We start from the raw sequence: 21,476 nt of genomic DNA, 5'->3' as shown, positions 1-21,476 counted from the left end.
CTTAAGTGGTTAAATCAGTACAGATTGTGATGGGTTAAAGTGGATTACCGGTGTTTAGTGAATAAGATGGAGGTTTTGTGTAAAAAAAAAGAGGTTCAAGCTTCGACTTAAGCTTGCCGCCTACACTCTCAATGAGAAAAAAATAAATATTACAACAAGCTTCACACTAGGGAAGCATTCTTAAGAAGATGTCTTTATCCCTTATTTACCAATAAAAGCTTTGTAGCAGTAGATTTTACTGTGTTCACAGTGCAATACACACTACTCCTTCCCTTTTAGTCATATACTGCATGAGACCAGATGTCCTTTTTAAATGTATTTCCCCAGTGCAAAACCTTTAAAGGCCCAAGTTTTGTTTTGTTTTAATTTTTTTTTATGAAGCGTAATTAAAATATTCACGTTTGTCCAATCTGTAACACTTAAACTTACCGGCCACTTTATTAGGTACACCTTACCAGTACCAGGTTGGACTCCCTTTTTGCCTTCAGAACTGCCCGAGTCCTTCGTCACATAGATTCAACAAGGTACTGTAAATATTCCTCAGAGATTTTGGTCGATATTAACATGATAGCATCACACAGTTGCTGCAGATTTGTCGGCTACACATCCATGATGCGAATCTCCTGTTCCACCACATCCCAAAGGTACTCTATTGGATTGAGATATGGTGACTGTGGAGGCCATTTGAGCACAGTGAACTCATTGTCATGTTCAAGAAACCAGTCTGAGATGATTTGGGCTTTATGGCATGGCGCGTTATCCTGCTGGAAGTAGCCATCAGAAGATAGGTACAATGTTGTCATAAAAGGATGGACATGGTCAGCAACAATACTTAGGTAGGCTGTGGCATTGACACAATGCTCAGTTAGGACTAATGGGCCCAAAGTGTGGCAAGAAAATATCCCCCACACCATTACACCCCCACCACCAGCCTGAAGCATTGATGGATTCATGCATTCATGTTGTTGATGCCAAATTCTGACCCTACCATCTGAATGTTGCCGCAAAAATCGAGACTCATCAGACCAGGCAATGTTTTTCCAATCGTCTATTGTTAAATTTTGGAGAACCTGTGCAAATTGTAGCCTCAGTTTCCTGTTTTTAGCTGACAGGAGTGGCACCCGGTGTGGTCTTCTGCTGCTGTAGCCAATCCGCCTCAAGGTTGGACCTGTTGTGTTATCAGAGATGCTCTTCTGCATACCTCGGTTGTAACGAGTGGTTATTTGAGTTACTGTTGTCTGTAAACCCAAAAGTTGGTTGTGCATGAAAATCCCAATAGATCAGCAGTTTCTGAAATACTCCGATCACCCTGTCTGGCACTAACAACCATGCCACATTCAAAGTCACTTAAATCACCTTTCCTTCCCCATTCTGATGCTCGGTTTAAACTGCAGCAGATCGTCTCGACCATGTGTACACGTCTAAATGTATTGAGTTGCTGTCATGTGATTATGCGTTAACATGCAGTTGGACAGGTGTACCTAATAAAGTGGCCAGCGAGCATATGTGCAGACACATACATTTTTGCTTGAGGCTGATTATGAAAATGATAAAGAAAGCTAAAATATATATATTGAAGATACATTGATTGAAACACACCACACATGATGAATGGTTGGCCCCATTTCAAAGCAGTTTAAAATGTATTGCAGGATTTATGACAGGAAGAACACCGCTGTGAACTGTTTATGTTCTGCTTTTTTTTAATGTAACCTTAAAAACATCACTACATGCTTCAGTTGTGTAGTCTGCTATTGCCTTCTGATGCCCTTTTTGTGTCTTTTACTCTTATAACTTTAGGTTATTGAGAGAGCCATTCATTTGATTTAAAGAGGAGATGAAGATGCTTATTACCATTGTAAATGAGTTTTTCTCCCGTGGCTATTAAATTGTTTCTCAAGTGCCTTTCCTTCTCAGGACTCATACTTTTTTGTGTGTTTTTGATTGGCAGTTATTTAAAGCTCTGATCAAATATATACATACTTAGCAGGGTATGTGGCTCTGAACATTAATATATGCTAATTACCAGATAACAAGGGGAATAACAGGCCAATGCTCATTAAAAGTCGCACAGGCTCGATTTCATTTTTCATCTATTAAAACTTCGACAGAGCTGTACAAAAGTGATTGTTGAGCGGTCGTTGAGTCATTAGAGAGGACAATGATGAAAGAAACACAGCTAGGCATTGCGTTCGCTTGAAATTGCACTCCCTCCATTAGAAAAAAAGAAAGGAAAGAAAGAGTTATTCAGGAATACTTATGCTTTTTTTTTTAACGATACATAGACAGGTTTTATTTGATCTTATGTGAGGTCTATTTGTATAATATATTATATACATGTAATGAGTGTGTTATATCATTTCTAAATAAATGCATACTGCAAATGCAAAGGCTCTACTCAATCCTAACCAATATTTATAATGCAAAAAATTATTGAAAACATCATTCAAAATTGAATAAAGCTTTTTTTTCTAAAAGGGTAGATAGACAAACAGACAGACAGATAAATAAATAGACAATTAAATAGACTAACAACTATTTAAGAAAAAAAATAAATGCATTAAGATTATCATTTGACAATTCCGATGGTAATATTTTCCCCCTTTATGCCATTTTTAGGTTGCAACCCAGCTAAGAAACAATTTATTTTAAACCTAATAAACTTTAGAGTTCAATAAACTATTTTAAAATGTGCATAATACATTGTTATTAACTTATTAAATAATTTTAAAAAACAATTGTGAAAGGGCAAATCCCAAAATCTGTCTTGAATGTGTCTTAATGAATTAGAATACTTTCTGCAAACAGAAATAGGTCAGTATTACTATTGTCATGATATTTATGCATTAAAAGTAAATATATTATGTGTTTTTCTAAGTAATGATCACTATGTATGGTTGATTTAGACTTTATCATCATATGATGATAATGGTCAGTTGTGTTTGTTTGACTGCAATAATACATTTTGAAACAAAATGTGTGCATATTATAACCAATATGTGCTTTCAAATGTCTATATTAAAATGACAGAACAGCACAAATGAATGATGGCAATTAAATGGAGTGATATCTTTATTGCTATTTTGCTATCTTGTATGTGTTTTTATGAATTAGAATCCTTTCTGCAACCAGAAATAGGTCAGTATTACTGTTTTCTTAATGTTTACGCGTTAAAAGTAAATATATGTGTGTGTGTGTGTGTGTGTGTGTGTGTGTGTGTTTTTTTTAAAGTAATGATCACTATACGGTTGATTTAGTCTTTTATCATTATAAGTTGATAATGGTTATGTTCTTTAAATTTTCATAAAAGATTTTGACACAAAATGTAATTAAATGTGTACAGATTATATCAAATAAGTGCTTTCAAATGTCTAAAAAACAGAACGGCACAATTTAATTATGGCAAATGAAGAGAACAATCTCTAGCTATCTTTATTGCTTTCTTGCTATCTTGTAAGTATCTTTATGAAATAGAATACTTTCTGCAACCAAAAATACTTCAGTATAACATTTTTTTTTTGGTGTTTATGTGTTAAAAGTAAATATATTGTGTGTGTTTTTTAGGTAATGATTACTATATATTGTTCATTTTGCCTTTAATTTGTGTTCAATTAATAGTCATAATAGATTTTGACATGTAATTAAATGTCTGCATATTTTAACAAATATGTGCTTTCAAATATATATATTAAAATGACAGAAAAGCACACATTAATCATGGCAATTTCACGGAGAGAACAATCTCAATATCTTTATTGCTTTCTTGTATGTGTTTTTATCAGTTAGAATACTAAAAAAAAGGTCAGTATAACTATTTTCTTGATGTTTATGCATTAAAAGAATATATACATAGTGTGTTTTATTTAAATAATAATCACTATATATAGTTGATTTAGCCTTTATCATGATAAGTTGATAATGTTCACTTGTGCTGTTCTGTCATTTTAATACACTCACCGGCCACTTTATTAGGTACACCTTACTAGTACCAGGTTGGACTCTCTTTTTGCCTTCTGAACTGCCTTAATCCTTGTGCCATAGACTTAACAAGGTACTGAAAATCTTCCTCAGAAATTTTGGGTTAAGATCTGGAGACCATTTGAGTACAGTGAGCTCATTGTCAGGAACTCAGTCTGAGATGATTAACGCTTTGACATGGCGCGTCATTCTGCTGGAAGTAGCCATCAGAAGATGGGTACACTGTGGTCATAAACAGATGGATATGGTCAGCACCAATACTCATTTTCTCTTTTTCAGGCCATTCTCTGTAAACCCTGAAGTTGGTTGTGCTTGAAAATCCCAGTTGATCAGCAGTTTCTAAAATACTCAGACCAGCCCATCTTGCACTAACAACCATGCCATGTTCAAAGCCACCTACATGTAAATTACCTTTCTTTCCCATTCTGACGCAGCAGATTGTTTTGACCATGTCTACATGACTAAATGCATTAAGTTGCTGCTTAAGTTGGACCTAATAAAGTGGCCGGTGAGTATACATTTGAAAGCACATATTTAATATAATATGTACACATTTAATTACATTTTTGTGTCAAAATCTATTAATCAAATCAGAACAGAGAGAACGAACTCTTGCTATCTTTATTGGCTGATGAAATAATCCAAACAGGTGAAAGCCTTATGAATAAACAATAAGCAAATTAATAATGATCCACACACACACATACGCACACACACAAAATAGCTGAAATTCTTCTGGCAAGTAATAAAGCTCATTATTCTAACTGTAGGCGGTTTACAGTTGGCAAGCAGTGTAGCAAGTTGGCATGTTAATACAGAATGTGCAGTCACAGGTGCTTATCGTCATTTTAGAATAAATTAGATATCCTCAACCATTATTTCTTCTCTAATCTATATTATAATACAAAAAACACAGCATTTATTTGCTTATTTGACATGGTAGAGTATCTCAGTAATTATCAATGCTAGTTACTTAACAAACACAGCAGCAGCAGACTTAATGCATGTCAGCATCACCTGCAATGCTTTTAGCCTCAAACCCTCCCCCACAAAACCACTGCACAAACAAACACTTTTACTTGTCTATATTCCTAATGGACGCCACTCTGTTGTCCATTTTCCTTGCCCCAGGAAAACAGGATGGACAGCCAGTGCAATCTCCCACAGCCAAAGAAACAATGCTGTTTATCTCCTAATTGATTCTCTGAGGAAAGTTCGAGATGGACAGCGTCAGTCTGACATTGCAAAGCAGCGTGTGTTAATAATGTATCATTGGAGTTTTTATTGATATGCTTCCGCTCTGAACTACTGTCTTTCCTTCCTGTCACACGTCCGCGGTGTGTTCGTTTACGTGGATCAGTGGAAGCAGTTTAAATTTCTTCCACTTATTCGAAACAAGAAATGCTTTTGATGATAATAAAAAGAGACTAGCTGTATGGCTGCGCAGGAGAGGTGTAATATGGAACACAACTGGCGGATCGAATTATGCTGTGCATTTCAATCAACTCAAATGACTTCATTCTGTAGGTCTGTGATGAAATTAATGCCTTACAGCCTTGCATTGTAAATAATACCAGCTTTCTTAAATTAATCAAATTTGTTGAGTTCATTTCCATGGCGTTTTGGGTATTTTTACATTACTGCTAAACTGCAGGTCCTAAAGGTGTTATGGAAAATCAATCAGGTGGTCCTAAAAGATTGCTTTGGACTGAATGAAACTCATACAAAATAATAAATAAAAAAGACCATAGTGAATACACATAGGCCCTTGTGCAAAGGTTGATTATGCTTGAATCACAATGTATCTTTTACAGTATAAACGCATACAATACTACGATTATTATTTACATTCACTGTAAAAACAAAAATGCTTCATGTTGACCCAACACAAATCAGTTAATCGCTTAATTTTTTTAATTACAAATTAAAGTGGATTAAACATAAAATAATTAAGTTGTCCCGAAAAAAACTCAAGAGATGTGCTGATTCAGCTCATTTTTATTAAGTAGTTTGAACAAGCATCAAAAAAAATTTTCAGTAAAAATTAAGTCTTCGGTAAAAAAAAGAAAAAAAGAATGAATGATAAAGAATGTTTAATTACAGTGTTAAATAGAGTAGAAGTTGGGACTGGGCGAAAAAAATCAGTATCAATATTTATTGACTGTACACTATTGTCAATATTGATAAAAATAAGATTCGGTTAGAAGCCCTATATTTTTATGAAAATATGGCTGCTGATCGCTAATAAACTTAAGGTGTCACTTTGTCATTTCCAATGGAGGTGTGCAACTTGCAAGACACGCATTAGCGAGTGATGCGCACATGTACAAGTGGCGCACATGTGAAACATTTTACAGGCGCACCTAGTTGAAAAAATCTCTTTATTTATTACCTGAGTCTGAACAATCTTTTATTTCGATAAATCTTTCATTTAAAAAAATTAACACATTCTCTCGGTTACATCATGGACTCTTGAATGCCAAAACTTAACCCACAAGCAGCAAAACGAGTAAGAAACAGGACGTCTCTGGAAAGTTTCCTTGTGAAGAGGAAAAAGCCCAGTGAAAGACCCACGAACTGCCAAGGAATGGATCCATAACCCATTTGTCAACAAATCAGGAGAATCCAGCATGTCTATGCAATTCGTGTAAGTAGAACTAACTAATCTGCTTCACACTTTGTATGGGATATACAGATTTCAGTAGTAATGTTTGACTAATTACCTTAGACAAACACAGCACATGCAAACACTGCAGTGCTTTTTACTTTCTCCATAAACTTGTCATCCTCTGTGGAAACGATTGATGGTCGCTTAGTTAATTGAGACGCCAGGGGCACTTGTCACTTCAGGTCAAAATAACAACACATGCAAAAATGAATGCGGTGGCTAGCAGCAGTGAGAAGATTGTAAATAAAAAAGGGTGTCACCAGAGTGGCTTTTTGGTTTCTTTTCTTGTGCATCCCAGCCACTAGCACCCCATCTAAAGGATTTTTTTAGAAAAGGGGGTAGTATAGTCATTCAATTTTACAATTTTTAATGTTCAGTATGTATTGGAATAATTATATTTAGTTTCTTTACTTGAAAGCTCAGATTTGAGAGTTTGAGGTTTACTGTATGATTATTATTCACATCTTAAAGTTTGTTTTAATTGTTTAGCGTTTACACTTATGTAAGTTAAGGCAACTCAAACTGTTTGCAGTAGTGAGAGGAGATGAAAAGCTATGATGTTTACACATTTTCCTGAAACATTTCCTGAAAGGTCAATTATTTCTTGTATGAAGATGGAAAAGTGGTTTATAGTTTTTTTTCTGTTAAGTTATTTGTCTTATTTTTGTTCTTGTACTCCGTTCTTGTGCTATTTGGTTGGTCTTAGATAAAAAAAAAACGTAAATTTCTACATGGGATTTAATATATGTTGTCTGACAGCTATGGATTTAATATTTTTACTAACATATAGGTAAACATATAGGTGAACATATATGTGCATATATATATATAGATTCATGTATGCACGTATATACACATATACAGTTGAAGTCAGAATTATTAGCCCCCCCTGAATTATGAGCCCACTTGTTTATTTTTTCCTCAATTTCTGTTTAACGCAGAGAAGATTTTTTCAACACTTTTCTAAACATGATAGTTTTAATAACTCATTTCTATTAAATGATTTAATTTATCTTTGCCATGATTAAATTGAATATTTTAAAAATAAAGAAAAAATAGCTTAAATGGGCTAATAGTTTTAAACTTAATTTTAAACTTAAAATGGGTTTTAAAAAATTTTAAACTAATTTTATTCTTGCCGAAATAAAACAAATGAGACTTTCTCCAGAAGAAAAAAATATTATCAGACATACTTTGAAAAATTCCTTGCTTTGTTAAACATCATTTGCAAAATTTTTAAAGATTAAAAAAAAAATCGAAGGAGAGCTTATAATTCTGACTTCAACTCTATGTGCATATATGTACATATAAAATAGTAAAATTGCCAATTTTATCTGCCACATATTAAAAACCTTTATCAAAACCTATATTAAAACATATGTTTATGTAGGTTCTTTCTGTGTAGGCAATTTGATTTTGCAGTGGTGATAATCACACCAGTTGATGGTGGTAAACTGTGAAGAAAATCTTTCGCTGGTCGAGCAGCATCATTCTATTCTGTTTTCAACAAATGAAGCAGATCTCTTATGATAAATGTGCTTGTTCCCTGCAGATCTGCTGATGTGTTGCTTCATTCTCTGGGGTTTTCACAAAATGTTGTGCTGTATTGATTTTGTTATATCGAATATAATTGTTATTCATGTTTGTATATTTAGGGTGCAATTATACAGATATCCAAGGCCATGCCCTCAAATTATGTTTCAGGATATCTGCTGCATACTAACATGCTTTTGGTAAAAAAAAAAAAAAAAGGCTCATTGGCTTTGAGGCTTTTAACTGCATAAAACATTCTTTGAAGTGGGCAAGATGTTCTTTAGAACAGTGGTCCACAACCTTTATATCACCACGGACCAGTCAATGCTTGACAATTTTATTGCAGCCCGGAATAGAGGGAGGGGGTTTTCTCAGAGGATGACAAGCTGAAAAAACCTTGCTGCAACTCTGATACAAGTTTTATCAATGGAGGAAATTGCAATGCACTGCAGTGTTCTGTCTTTGTCTAAGATAATTAGTCTACCAAAATGTAAAATCCATACAAAGAAAAAAGCTGATTGGTCAGTTCTTTTCATGTGACTTGCGGTGCGCTCAAGACATTCTGGAAAGTTAAGATGTTTTCAACGGCGTTGCTCCCAATATGCGCATCTATATTGGAAATACCGAACTTGTGTGCGGTAAAGATGTGATCAGGCCTCCTCCATCATTTGTGATCTCCATCAATTGAGTTTTTTTTGCACAGACAAGCTGGATTCACCTGAATTGTTGAAAAATGGGTTGTACATGCATTTCTTGGCAGTTCATGGGTCCCTCTCCGGGCTTTTTCCTCTTCGCAAAAAGAAACTTTTTCTCAAGTCGTTTGTTTCTTATTGCGTTTGATAGCATGTGGATTAAATTTTGACATTTAAGTGACCGAGATGTAACAGAAAGAATGTTTTTTTTTTCGAAATATTTTTCTAAATAAAAGATCAGATAATGAATAAGACAGAAATAAATATTTTTTTTTTTGTGCAGCCTGGTACCAACTGATTCACGGACTGGTCCTCAGCCCGTGGGTTGGGGACCACTGCTCTACACAACATTGGCTCATTCTAAAAAACTTAGCCCTATATATATTTTTGGAGATCATGAATTATTGTAGCCAGAAGTACGTATTGCTGCATTTCATTTTTAAAACGAACGCTATGGGACGCTTCCTTTTCTCACTTATAGCTGACCGCTTACCTCCGTATGGATAGCTTTCCCACAGTTTGTCCAGTTAGCTCGCCATGTACGTTGGTGGAATTGAGATGCAGAGAGGAGTTGACCATGATGACAGGGTTTGAGTTCGGCGAAGAACAGTTCCAGAAAGCAGGTAAAACAAAAACAGAATCCAAAAAATAAAATAAACAGGTAAATAACGGGGAGAATGTGGTAAAATCTGAAAGCGTGTTAAAATCAGGCAAAAAGCTTTTCTTTTTCTAGATTGCTTTTTAAAACTGTTGGTTGGGTTTAGGGAAATGGGTGGGCCAGTCATTCTGTACTTTTGAAAACACTATTGGTTGGGTTTAGGGACAAAGAAGGCAGGGGGGGGGGGTCAGTCGGTCAGTCAGACATTTAGTCAGTTAGTCGACAGTGGATTTACGAAAGAACACCAGGCGAGAATGGCACTCATGAGAGACATTTGAAATCCCAAAAAGCATACACAGAAAAAAAAAAAAAAAAAAACCTTGGAACCTATTTGGAGCACTCCATAAATGTATATAGGGCTACGTTTTCAGAATGAGCCTATAGGCTAGCTTTAGAATATTGAAATGCTTTTTCCACTAAGGAATACAATGGTCCTTTTAAAACCCTTCTTTGCCAGGCATGCTCAACCCTGTTCTTAAACATCAACCTTCCTGTAGAGTTCAGCTACAACCTTGATCACCTGTCTTTAATTACCAAGTGCTCCTTCAGATCCTACTGAGTTGGTTTATTTGTGTTTGATCAGGGTTGAAAGGAAGTTAGATCTCAAGGAACAGGGTTGAGCACCTCTTTTCTATGCCCTCACTGCACCAATTTAACTTTTGTAACCTTTATTTTTGGTTATTTTTGGAGTGTGGTGACGAAAATGGCTAAAGATTCACTTAGTAAAACTTTATATTGATGAAATCAAACCTGACTGATCAGGCAAAAAGATATGACACATGGGTAGCCTTTCCAGAGGAGTGGTTGATTGTAGATAGTAGGATTGTTAATGGGTAGATAGTAGAAGTGTAACAGCATACGGGTTAGCTTAGTTTTTAACCCTCCTGTTGTCCTAGAATTATGTATACGCAGTTCGCCCTTTGGATCAAAAATGATACACCTTTACTAAACCTCTAAAATAAGGCAGAAATTTTACATTTCAATCCTTTAATGTATTTTGCATAAAGAAACAACTGTTTCTATTCACAAACTCTCTTAATGTTTATGTTTTTCTTTTATCAGTCTGGAGTATTTGATCAATGTTTAATCAATGAGCGACGCAGCATATTGTCTAATGCTAAAGGTATCTGCGCAAGTGTAACATTTTTTGGTGGTGGTGCATGTGTTTGCCCAGCCTGATCTCACTGACAAAAAGTATTTTACGTTTTGTCAGTTTAGTGCCTAATTCGTACGAGTTGAGTTGTACAAAAAATGTGCTATTTTTTAAAAGGGAGCTGTTGTACCCCACTCAGCCCCTAAACCCAACCGTCATTGGTTGATTAGCAAATCATACTAAATAGTATAAATAAGATTGTACGAATTCATACGAATCAGCCACTAAATCAAAAACTTACGACCTGCCGTGAGATTGTGTTGGTGTGCCAGTAGTGTTTGTGGTGTGAAAATGGTTTTTATAGTTGACCTTGAGAACAACCGTTGAACTTTAAATATGTACAGCCTCCATAAAAATATAAAATGATTCAGTCATTTTTAAGGGACTTCAGCGGATAGTTTAAACTGCTGCTAAACAAATGATTACAGAAAAGTCAATTTCCTTCTTTTGTATTGCTGTATTTATTTATTTATTTATTTTATTTTTTAGGTGAGATTGCAGATTACAAATATGCACTTTATTTATTATAAAATGGGTTTTGGTATTTTGGAAATGGGAATTCCAGCTGCTTTTCATTGACCACAGAAAGCTCTTATACTTATAATTACACCTTGTTACAGGAGTTTAATGGATGTCTGTATTGTAATCTATTGTGAAATTTAATTAGTTTAGGCTATATCTCAAGGCAAAATTTGCTCACATTAATCATTTATTTACTCCAGAGCAAATAGATTTAGCTTCAATGTTAAGTTTTTGTAAGTTATACGTTTTTTATATACAATTATTAGTTTTGAATTCCCTGAAAGCAGCAGAGAAATGCAGGAGAACTCTTTAGATTTATCTTGTTTTATACCGTTTTGCCTTATTATTTTGATCTGTATAAATCTCTGTTTTGTCATCACTAAAGTACAGTAGTAGTTCAGTACAGTACTACTAGAATAATTCAAATACTAGATCTAAAGTGACATTTTTTAATTTGCAATGGCTTCTGTTGTCAACTGCAGATGTGAATGTTTGGCATAAGAAAGTAGTTCCTCACACAAAGTTTTTTTTTTTTTTTAAATGATTGTGCCATTGAACTGTTGTTCATACAACCGCATTATCACAAGAGAAGCAGTACGATATGGCTGTATATCCACCACTGCTGTGATATTATGGCTTATACAGTAGGTTACAGCTTTATTGCAGTGCTACTTGTGTGGAATTGCTCATATATTTACACACATACATATTGTAAATATGCAGTTTGCATGCAAGGCCAATTAAAGTCATTTAAGTTACAATATACATTATTATTATTATGTGATCTGGTTAAGTGAAATCTTATTATATAATCAACATATTAACTAATATACTGCCTAAGTGAAAGTCAATTCAATGTCATTGTTTACAAGCTGTTTTATTTTCTCTCACTGAGTGATGTGTGCTATAACTTATAAGAACCAAACCAAAGGTTTTTAATAAATACATGATTGAATATGCTGACACTGAAATCTTTAACAATTAATAAATTAAATCCTAATGCATTTTATGGATGCTGAGAACTGAAATGACAAAAACCATTCCCAGTTTTACAAGTAAATGTTGAGCAAGCTTCATGCAAAAACAAGCAAATGATTCAATGAATACACTCATTATACTGCGATAATACTGTGACACATTAAGTCCTATTCACACAGATGTTAAAGTTAAAGAAAGCAGGTGAATAATTCCTGCTATACACCAACCCGAACATCAGATAATTCAAGTGAGTTGCTATTTAATTCTACTGTATTTTACCACACAAATATTCACCACGTACGCTTTTATGACACAAATTTTATTGCAAATACATTTGCGAACTGAATATATATAGAAATCATACACAGTGTAACATAGTCCAACTTAAAGTGTTAAATTATTTTGAGTTAAACATCTTTTTAAAATATCTTTTTAAATATAAGGTGTATTTTCAATTAATTTAATATTTTATTAGATTCTGTGAATTGTATGTTAACTTGTACATTTATTTTAAACAATGTGTCTCTAAAGTGCATTGACATAAATAAATAAATAAATAAATAAATAAATAAATAAATAAATAAATAAATAAATAAATAAATAAATGTCCAAACATAAATACCAAACAAAACGAGAATAAAATAAATATAAATAAGCATATACATAGATAATTCGATAACTAGACAGATAGATTCCTAAACAGTATTCCTTTTATCTAGAATTAATTCCACTCAACAATAACCACAGACATTTGTTTAAAACATTATAGACTTTATCAAATAATGATGTACAAATAAGAAGGATATGCTGCCAGTAATTGACAGAGAATGCTATAGAGGCAACGATTCATCTAAATCATGGTGCTTCTGGCCTTTTAGCTTCAACGTTTCTTTTTTTTAAAACTGATAAAACAACAATGGTAGATTTTATTATTTCCTTCAGACGACATTTAGCTCCAAGTGAACGAACAATATTGCATTTTTTCCTTTTCTTTAGGATTGGGAAAATGTCACCTATACAGCAACAGAACATGAATTTGAAACAGATACTTAATTAACCCAAGTGAAGGTTAGTGTTGTCGCAAACTGGGAAACTCTTGAATTATGTATGACTATGCTGGTGTGGCTATTTATATGATGTCTAATAGTGTGACCACAGAATATAATTGGTCTTCATGTCTGAATGTAAAATAAATGTCAAGGTCTTTCCTAAATCAAATAAACCCTAAGCTGTGTTTTTGTGTGATGACTGATGATTTGGTACTGGGGTCATAATGAATGCATTTTGTCAGTACATATTGATTCACATAATTGCATACGTGTATGAATGTATGAGGAATGAACAAACAAATGAATAGATGATTTGAAATAGTGTTTTACATTTTGATGTACCGTTCTGTTTATATTATGATATGTACATTCTGTACATGATTTATGTATTAGTCTGTTTTATTTTGTTGTTTTGTAATACTACTGCTGTATTGAATAGGTTTCTGTGCTTACTATCGAGATGTAACAAATTATGTATTTATGTTATATGTACTGAATCTCTATTTAACAAATGCGTAATGACTGTTTTATAACATCATTGACAAAAATATGAACATAATTATTGCTATTATTAATATATTTATTATCATAATCATTATTACTATCATTATTATATGATTTGGCATTTGATCACGATTGGGACGGTGGCTCAGTGGTCTCGACTGGGTCAGTTGGCAGTTTTGTTCGTAGTTTGCATGTTCTTCCCGTGTTGGTGTGGGTTTTCTAGTAGTGTGTAAGTGTGAATGTTAGAGTCTATAGGTGTTTCCCAGTGCTAGGTTGGATGGCTGGAAGGTCATCCACTGCGTAAAAGATATGCTGACTTAGGCCTGGTATTTTTTGACCTAACACTATTGTAAATATCTCTTTAAAAAAGTGCAGTATGTTGTATTGGTATGAAGTCTATATTTTTATTAAAGCGTGGCTGCTGAGCGCACAACATGGACACGGGAGCGACGTGCACATGGTGTGCAAGCGGGGCATGCGTAACGTGCACACATTTTCCAGGTACACCTAGTTGAAAAACATCTGAACTTTTCTGAATGCCCTGAATGCTAGAACTACCCAATCTGCTTTACATTTTGTTTGTAATATACACATTTCAGTAATAACAGCAGACAAATAACGTGCTTGCACTTGTCACCTCAGGTCAGAATAACAACACACGTGAAAATGTGTGCCATATAGCAGCAGTGAGGAGATTGTAAATAAAAAAAGCAGATAGATGGATGGATGGATGGATGAAAAGGATGGATGAAAAGGATGTTACCAGAGTGGCTTTTTGGTTTCTTTCCTTGTGCATCCCAGCCAGCACCACATCTGAAATATGTTTTAGCATAGGGGTAATGTAGTCTTTCAACTTCACAATGTGTAATGTTGTTGTTTGTATTTGAATAATGATGGTTAGTTCTTACTTGAAACAAAGAGCTTAGAACGACCAAGAGACAACACTCAATAGAATGTGCTATTGAAAAAGCAGCGCCCAGAAACAGCCCCGGATTCCGCCATTTTGGAGTAAAAGCAGTCGGTTGTCCATTGGATCTCATTACTGTCACGATGGCAAGCAGCTGCTTTGTTTTTTATTTATTTATTCAAAAAGCACATTAAAGCTAAGATACAACCTGAAAGACGACAATACAACACTTATTATCACAATCATCTGCACTTGTAATAGTTTATCTTACAGACTTATAATATGCTGTTGTTCTATTGGAGTTTTCATTCCAAAATGGCCGCCGCGCCCTCTAGTGGCTGTTTTTCAACATACACTAGAGTGTCGCCTCTTGGTCATTCTAAGCTCTTTGCTTGAAAGCTCAGATCTGATTATCATAATTAGTTTTGTTTAGAGAGTTTAAGGTTTACTGTATCATTATTATTGACACCTTACAGATGTTGACCATTGCACACTTTTTAAGAAATCTAATATTTATAATATGTTTTGTTTTTGACTATTAAAACTATTTGCCTTAGGAATGTTGGTAAATTAAAAAAGGTGGTCAAAAAAAAAAAAAAAAAAAAAACTTAATATTCCTGAATGTATTGTTAAAAGAAATTCAATAATTATCGATATCTTGATATATATATATATATATATATATATATATATATATATATATATATATATATATATATATATATATAATTTTTTTTTTTTTTGCAATATCACCCAGCTTTACGCTGAATAATTTGGTGGTTGATTCGCTGTGGTAACCCCTGATAAATAAAAAAAGACTAAGCTGAAGGAAAATGAATGAATGACATCTGATCATTGGAGTAATATTCCAAATTCAATAATTTTCAAAACACCATTAACACTTGTTAGTACTTAAGAGCACACCAGCATGTAGAATTCCAAGCTGCTTCAGTGCAGGTGCAACTAGATTTTTTAATTAGGAATGGCAAGAGTTGTCTTTTCATTTCCTTCCTTGACAGAAGCAACCAAGAAACAACAGCAAAGCTGCCAAAATCAGCTGAGCCTCTCTGAATGGACCGACAGCGTTAGTTAAGTCATATCCCGCCTCATATCTGAGTCTTGACAAACACACACACACATGCACACACATAGAAAAATCCCTGCTTTCCAATAAGAACACTGTATGTTCCTTCCTGGGAGACTGAGAGTCTCTCATGCTCTGAGCCGTTATTATATAAAGCTCTGTCTCTATCTGTAACTTCATGTGATCAAAAACACTCCATGTTCTCTCTCATTTTTATGTGGCAAAACACACACATCTTGTTTTACTCCCTCTCGTGAATGAGATTAAAACCCAAAAACGAAACCATCTGGAGAGAATGTAGAGCTAGTTTGGCTCATTTAAGTCATGATGACTGACAGCTTTTCATTTTTCAGATTAGATGCAGTATATGATGATTTTTTTGTCTATAATCTGTACGTTGACACTTTGAGCTGACAGCATTCTCTTTTTTTGACGTTCTGTGAAAAAGAGAAGTTGTGTTTGCATAGTTAAGCATCATTGTTACAGTCTTATATGCAGTGTTGGGGGTAACGCATTACAAGCAACTTGAGTTATGTAACAATATTACTTTTCTAAGTAACAAGTAAAGTAACACATTACTTAAAAAATTATAATATTTGAGCTTTTAATATTAATTGATTTTTAATAATATTTAATAATATGTGAGTCACTTTTTACTTTAATTAATTAGCTTTTAAAAAAAATAAATTGCTAAATTAAAATTGATTACAACGAATCACACAGTCAATGAGAAAATGTGTTTTTTATTTTGAACACATCGGAGAAAAGGAAAAGAGGATTGTCTCAATAACGGACAGTGATTTTACTTAAGACAAATAATAGAAATATAGCAAACATATTGCTTTAAACTTTCAATAATCTGTATACGGCATGTACTGGGCTTTTATTTCATGTGTATGTGTGGTGTCACGGTGGAGCAGTGGCTAGCACAATTGCCTCACAGCAAGATGGTTGCTGGTTCGAGACCCGGCTGAGTCAGTTGGCATTTCTGTTTGGAGTTTGCATGTTCTAACCGTGTTCGTGTTCGGGTACTCCGGTTTCCCCCACAGTCCAAGGACATGTGGTATAGGTGAATTAAATCAACTAAATTGGCTGTAGGCAAGGCTTGACATTAACTTTTTGATCACCAGCCACTGTGGCTAGTAGTTGTCCAACGTAACTAGTCACTCGCCATTTTCACTAGCCACAATTTTGTTGTTTGAAAAATATATTTGCCTTGACATTGGCATGGTAAAATTACTTGATTTAAATTATGTGTCTACATACCTCAATTTTATTTTACATGTTTTAGGGCTCGACACTAAGAATTTACCATTTATTTTCTCTGGTCACACTAAACAAATTATTTCCTTGCCACAAATGATAAAAAATTTGTCAAAACAAGCTAAATATAGCTGTGTACATACACTTTTTATTCAACAAAAAATGTTCTTTATAAAACAATTTTTTCTCATTTAAAATTTTCTCAAAAAATATTCTCATTTATCTAAAACTATACACAGTAGTTTGTCCAGACTAAAGATCTCAGACCATGAGGTAACTATAAATGGAGAGTTAATCACCTATCAAAGCCATGTTATTCTAAAAGATGATAATTAAACCATATCAACAAAAATAACTGCATGCAAAAGAAAGCAGGTGAAAAACATTCTGTGTGCGATAGTGAAAGGTTGATCACATGCACACAGTTAGGCCTAATCCCAATTCTATTTTTGGCCCTTAAAACATGGTGGTCCATGTTTTGGACATGGCCCTTAAAACCGATGGTGAAGGGGAAGGGCTTCAAAATTTACCCCTAAAAATTGGGACACCACTACAACACCTGCACACATCATCATCTGTCATCGCGATCTCTTGCTTCATATGAGATCAGACAATCGCGGCTGCTGTAGTTATTCCAGTTGCATTATTTTTGGTATTTATCTTCAGGATATCACTGAAGGCAAATATCATGTTATCATAATGATATAATGTGGCAATAAGATCGTAACTATACTGCGCATTTACACCGTGGCCATATTCATCTATGTAAACACACAAAAACAACATTAAAATTATAGCAGACACTATAATAAGGTAATTCCCAGCCATTAGACTTTGCTGAAAAATCTCTGCTCGTAGGGGTATACCCTTTCCCTTAGCCCTATGCCTTCAAGCTAAAGAGAATTGGGACACCCCTACCCCTTCATGTGAACACGCAAACCGAGGGGTAGGGGTAAGGGCTGAGTAGAATAGGGATTGGGCCTTAATGTTAAGCCCAGAAATAATCTGGTCAAAGAATGGTAAAAGCGAAAGCGGCAACAGCTGCTGATCTGGAGATCTCTTGAAAGCAGCAAAACTGTGGGTGCACAAGCATCGTAGTGTATGTGTGTGAATGCAAGAGTGTATGGATGTTTCCCAGTGTTGGGTTGTGGCTGGAAGGGCATCCACAGCGTGAAACATATGCTGGATAAGTTGGCGGTTAATTCCACTGTGGAGACCATCTGATTAATGGGACTAAACCGAAAAGAAAATTAATGAAGTTTAATTGCAGAACTCCTCTATTAAAATTTATTTAAAAAAAAAAACAAGTTCTGAAGGAGATTAAGCCTTAGCCATGTGATAAAAAATAACGCAAAATAACTCAAGAGTAATGTAACGCGTTACCTACTATAAAAAAGTATCTAAATAACGCAGCTACTATGTAAATAGTCAATCAATATTGTGGATGGTAAATCATTTTCTTTTCGGCTTAGTCCCTTTATTAATCTGGGGTCACCACAGCGTAATGAACCGCCAACTTATCCAGCATATGTTTTATGCAGCGGATGCCCTTCCAGCTGCAACACATCACTGGAAAACATCCATCCACACTCATTTACACACATACACTACGGACAATTTAACTTACCCAATTCACCTGTACCACGTTTTTGGAGTTGTGGAGGAATTCGGAGCACCCGGAGGAAACCCATGCAAACGTGGGCAGAACATGCAAACTCAAAAGAAATGTCAACTGACCCAACAGAGGCTCGAACCAGCAACCTTCTTGCTGTGAGGCAATTGTGCTATCTACTGCGCCACTAACTAGTGAATCAATATTGTAATGCATTACTTTTAAAAGTATCTTTCCCCAACACTGCTTATATGAACAAAACATAACACAAATCATGCATCTTGTGCAGCTTGGTGAGATGTGCTGTTACTTTTCCGGAACCATCAAAATGATTAACTGATTTAATATAAAAAATAAAAACTGATAACATTGGGCCTTACACAGAGAAAGCAATGTAATGAAGCATTGGCGGTGGTCTTTTCCCCCTTTTTTTACTTAGGCCAATAAGAAAATGCTCAAAACCTCCATAGCAACCACATGGCATGTGTTTAAAAAAAAGAAAAAGCAACAGTACGGCAGCACACTGGCAAGACACTACCAAAATACAAATGATTTTCACACAGATGAACAGCACTTCACAAGCCTTTTTTTGTTAATTAATATATACATCAACATGTAGCTGCACACACTGCAGCTTTTACTCGGACTGTTTCCCTGATCCTTATCAGCTGTTCATTTCATCCAAGGGTTAAATGTTGTTTTCTGCAGTCATTAACTACTGTATGATGAAGCCCTGGGAACCTATACGGCAGCTCTAATCCTTTAGCAAACATAGATGTGATGTAACCTTAGAACGGATAACCGGCATCCACCCCTGAATAGAGCCATGATTCATTTCCGCCTCTCAAAGAACCCCTGAGAAATGAAATAAATACATTAAAACTGCTCTGACCTTGTAATAGTGATTGTTATTCCAAGCAGGATGGACAGATATTCAGCTGCGTCTAAAAGTGACAGAGGCAAGTTTGCTGCTCCAGGCTAACAATTTAGTTTGGCTGTCCATGGGGGTGGGATTAGGTGTATTTGTGTGAGTGTGTGTGTGAGAGGGTGTGTTAGTATTCCTCTGTGCACAAAGGAGTGTGTGTATGTGTTTGTGTATGTGTGTGTGTAATCGTATTCCGTTCTCTGGTAATTAACTTGACAGCATGAAAAATGGCCGTGATAAACGGTCTCCTTCTATAAAACACAAATATCCCATAATATTTCTTGCCGCAAACTCAATGCGCAAAAGACATCGGGGGGTTTGATTGCACTAATCACATGGAATCGCTCTAAAGCTCAACAACAGAAAAGATGCATCAACTTTTCTTGTGTTGTTAGGAGAGTAACAATACTCTGCAGTACTTCAGGCCTTTACTAAGTAGACGTTGTAGAATTTACAATCAGCTTTTAGCCTCTTGTGTTCTGAAACCAAATGAATGAGACATTTCATAATTCGTAGTAATTAACAACATTTGTATGAGATTTGGTGGCTGCGCTAAGATTAATTCACACACTTAAAATTATAACTTTAAATCATAACATTTAAATTAGCTAGCATTAAGATAAAAAAACCAGTAACAGTTTAAAGAATGTTGCAATTCTTTTAATAAATTATCAAGAATTCTTTTTACAAAGCATGCTTTATTAACCCAAGTCAAAATTAACCTAAAATTAACTCATTAACCCAAAACCAGTTCTTTGAATTTGCATGTTTTTTTTTTTTTGTTACATAATTGCTGATTTAAGATTTTTTGCAACATGTTGTAAAATTAAAGGGCCCTATCATACACCCGGTGCAAAAAAAAAAATGGCAACACGTTTGGCGCGATTTGTTGTTATTTTCAGACCAGCGCAACTGTAATTTTCACGTTTTGCGCTAAATAGCCTGTTTTAATAGCAAATTTGTTTGTGCCACTTTCTGGACTCATGCTTGTGCTGGTCTAAAAAGGAGGTGTGTTAAGGAGCATTGTTTGTGCGTTGCTATTTTGAAAAATTGAAATAGAAAACACCATTGACCAACTAAAAGCTGGTCTTAATTCCAGCGCAAAGTGCGTTAGTTGTGCGGCTATGCAGGTCCAAATGCTTACACATTGCTTTATAAATACAGGATGTACAGCAATACACAAATATATTTACATATGAAAACAAAACAGAGGATTAAAATGTTGCAAAAATTTAGATTTATTCATAAATATAATAAAAAACACTACCATGACTTCTTCATCTTAGGGGGCTTTCTTCTTTTTATTCATTACAATTTAAACTTGTATCATGTTATTTTTATTTGTAGTATTATTTAATATGTCCATATTTCTATTTGCTTTTATAAAAAACTAATTTAGATTTGTTCACCTGTCGGGTTTTTCACTCAGTCTTTTGACCATACTTCTTTATTATTTTTCATTTATTATTTGCTGGAAAGTAGAACTGAATTTACAAATAGTTTGAAACAAATCTTTGCACTTAACAAACAAAATTAAACATGTAGGCTAATGGATGTCTTCAGTGGAGTGCATACAACACCATTTCCTTATCTATAAAAGTAAAGAAGTAAAGAACAGAGTAAAAGTAAAGTCAAGAGAAAGTAAAGATGCCGAATGGAGGAGGCTCATTCTTTATCCTTGCACTGCAGATGGTCTGTGCAAACCAGTCCTTACTTCATACATGCATCTAATACCTCAGTTTGTCATGGGGTACATGCATGAAATGTTCCTGAATGAAAGTGAGACTGCCAAACTGCCGTTAATTTGAAAAATAAAAAATGAAGCACACAAACTTACAACCCGAACTTACTTACTTACATACCTATTACTTACTTACATATTGATCTATGTACAATAAGATGTAAAACGAGATCATGAACAATCAAAAAGCAGCTCATGTAAACACTTTA

At 34.6% G+C, this 21,476-nt stretch overlaps 1 long non-coding RNA gene across 2 annotated transcripts in view; it reads right to left on the bottom strand.

The window, feature by feature from the left end:
• LOC137496671 (uncharacterized) overlaps positions 1-19,594 on the bottom strand; it is an 84,794-nt gene extending 65,200 nt beyond the window's left edge. The window contains exons 1-2 of one of the 2 annotated variants that reach the window (XR_012386983.1): positions 19,494-19,594; positions 6,907-6,959 (exon numbers count right to left, since the gene is read on the bottom strand). This is a non-coding gene — a long non-coding RNA (uncharacterized lncRNA). The remainder of the gene's footprint in view (positions 1-6,906; positions 6,960-19,493) is intronic. The other variant, XR_012386982.1, reaches the window with a different exon arrangement.
• Between the last annotated feature and the right edge of the window lie 1,882 nt (positions 19,595-21,476).

Source organism: Danio rerio, chromosome 11 (assembly GCF_049306965.1).
Source record: "Danio rerio strain Tuebingen ecotype United States chromosome 11, GRCz12tu, whole genome shotgun sequence".
In the NCBI taxonomy this organism is placed as follows: Eukaryota; Metazoa; Chordata; class Actinopteri; order Cypriniformes; family Danionidae; genus Danio; species Danio rerio.
This window is presented reverse-complemented; position numbering and strand designations above follow the sequence as displayed.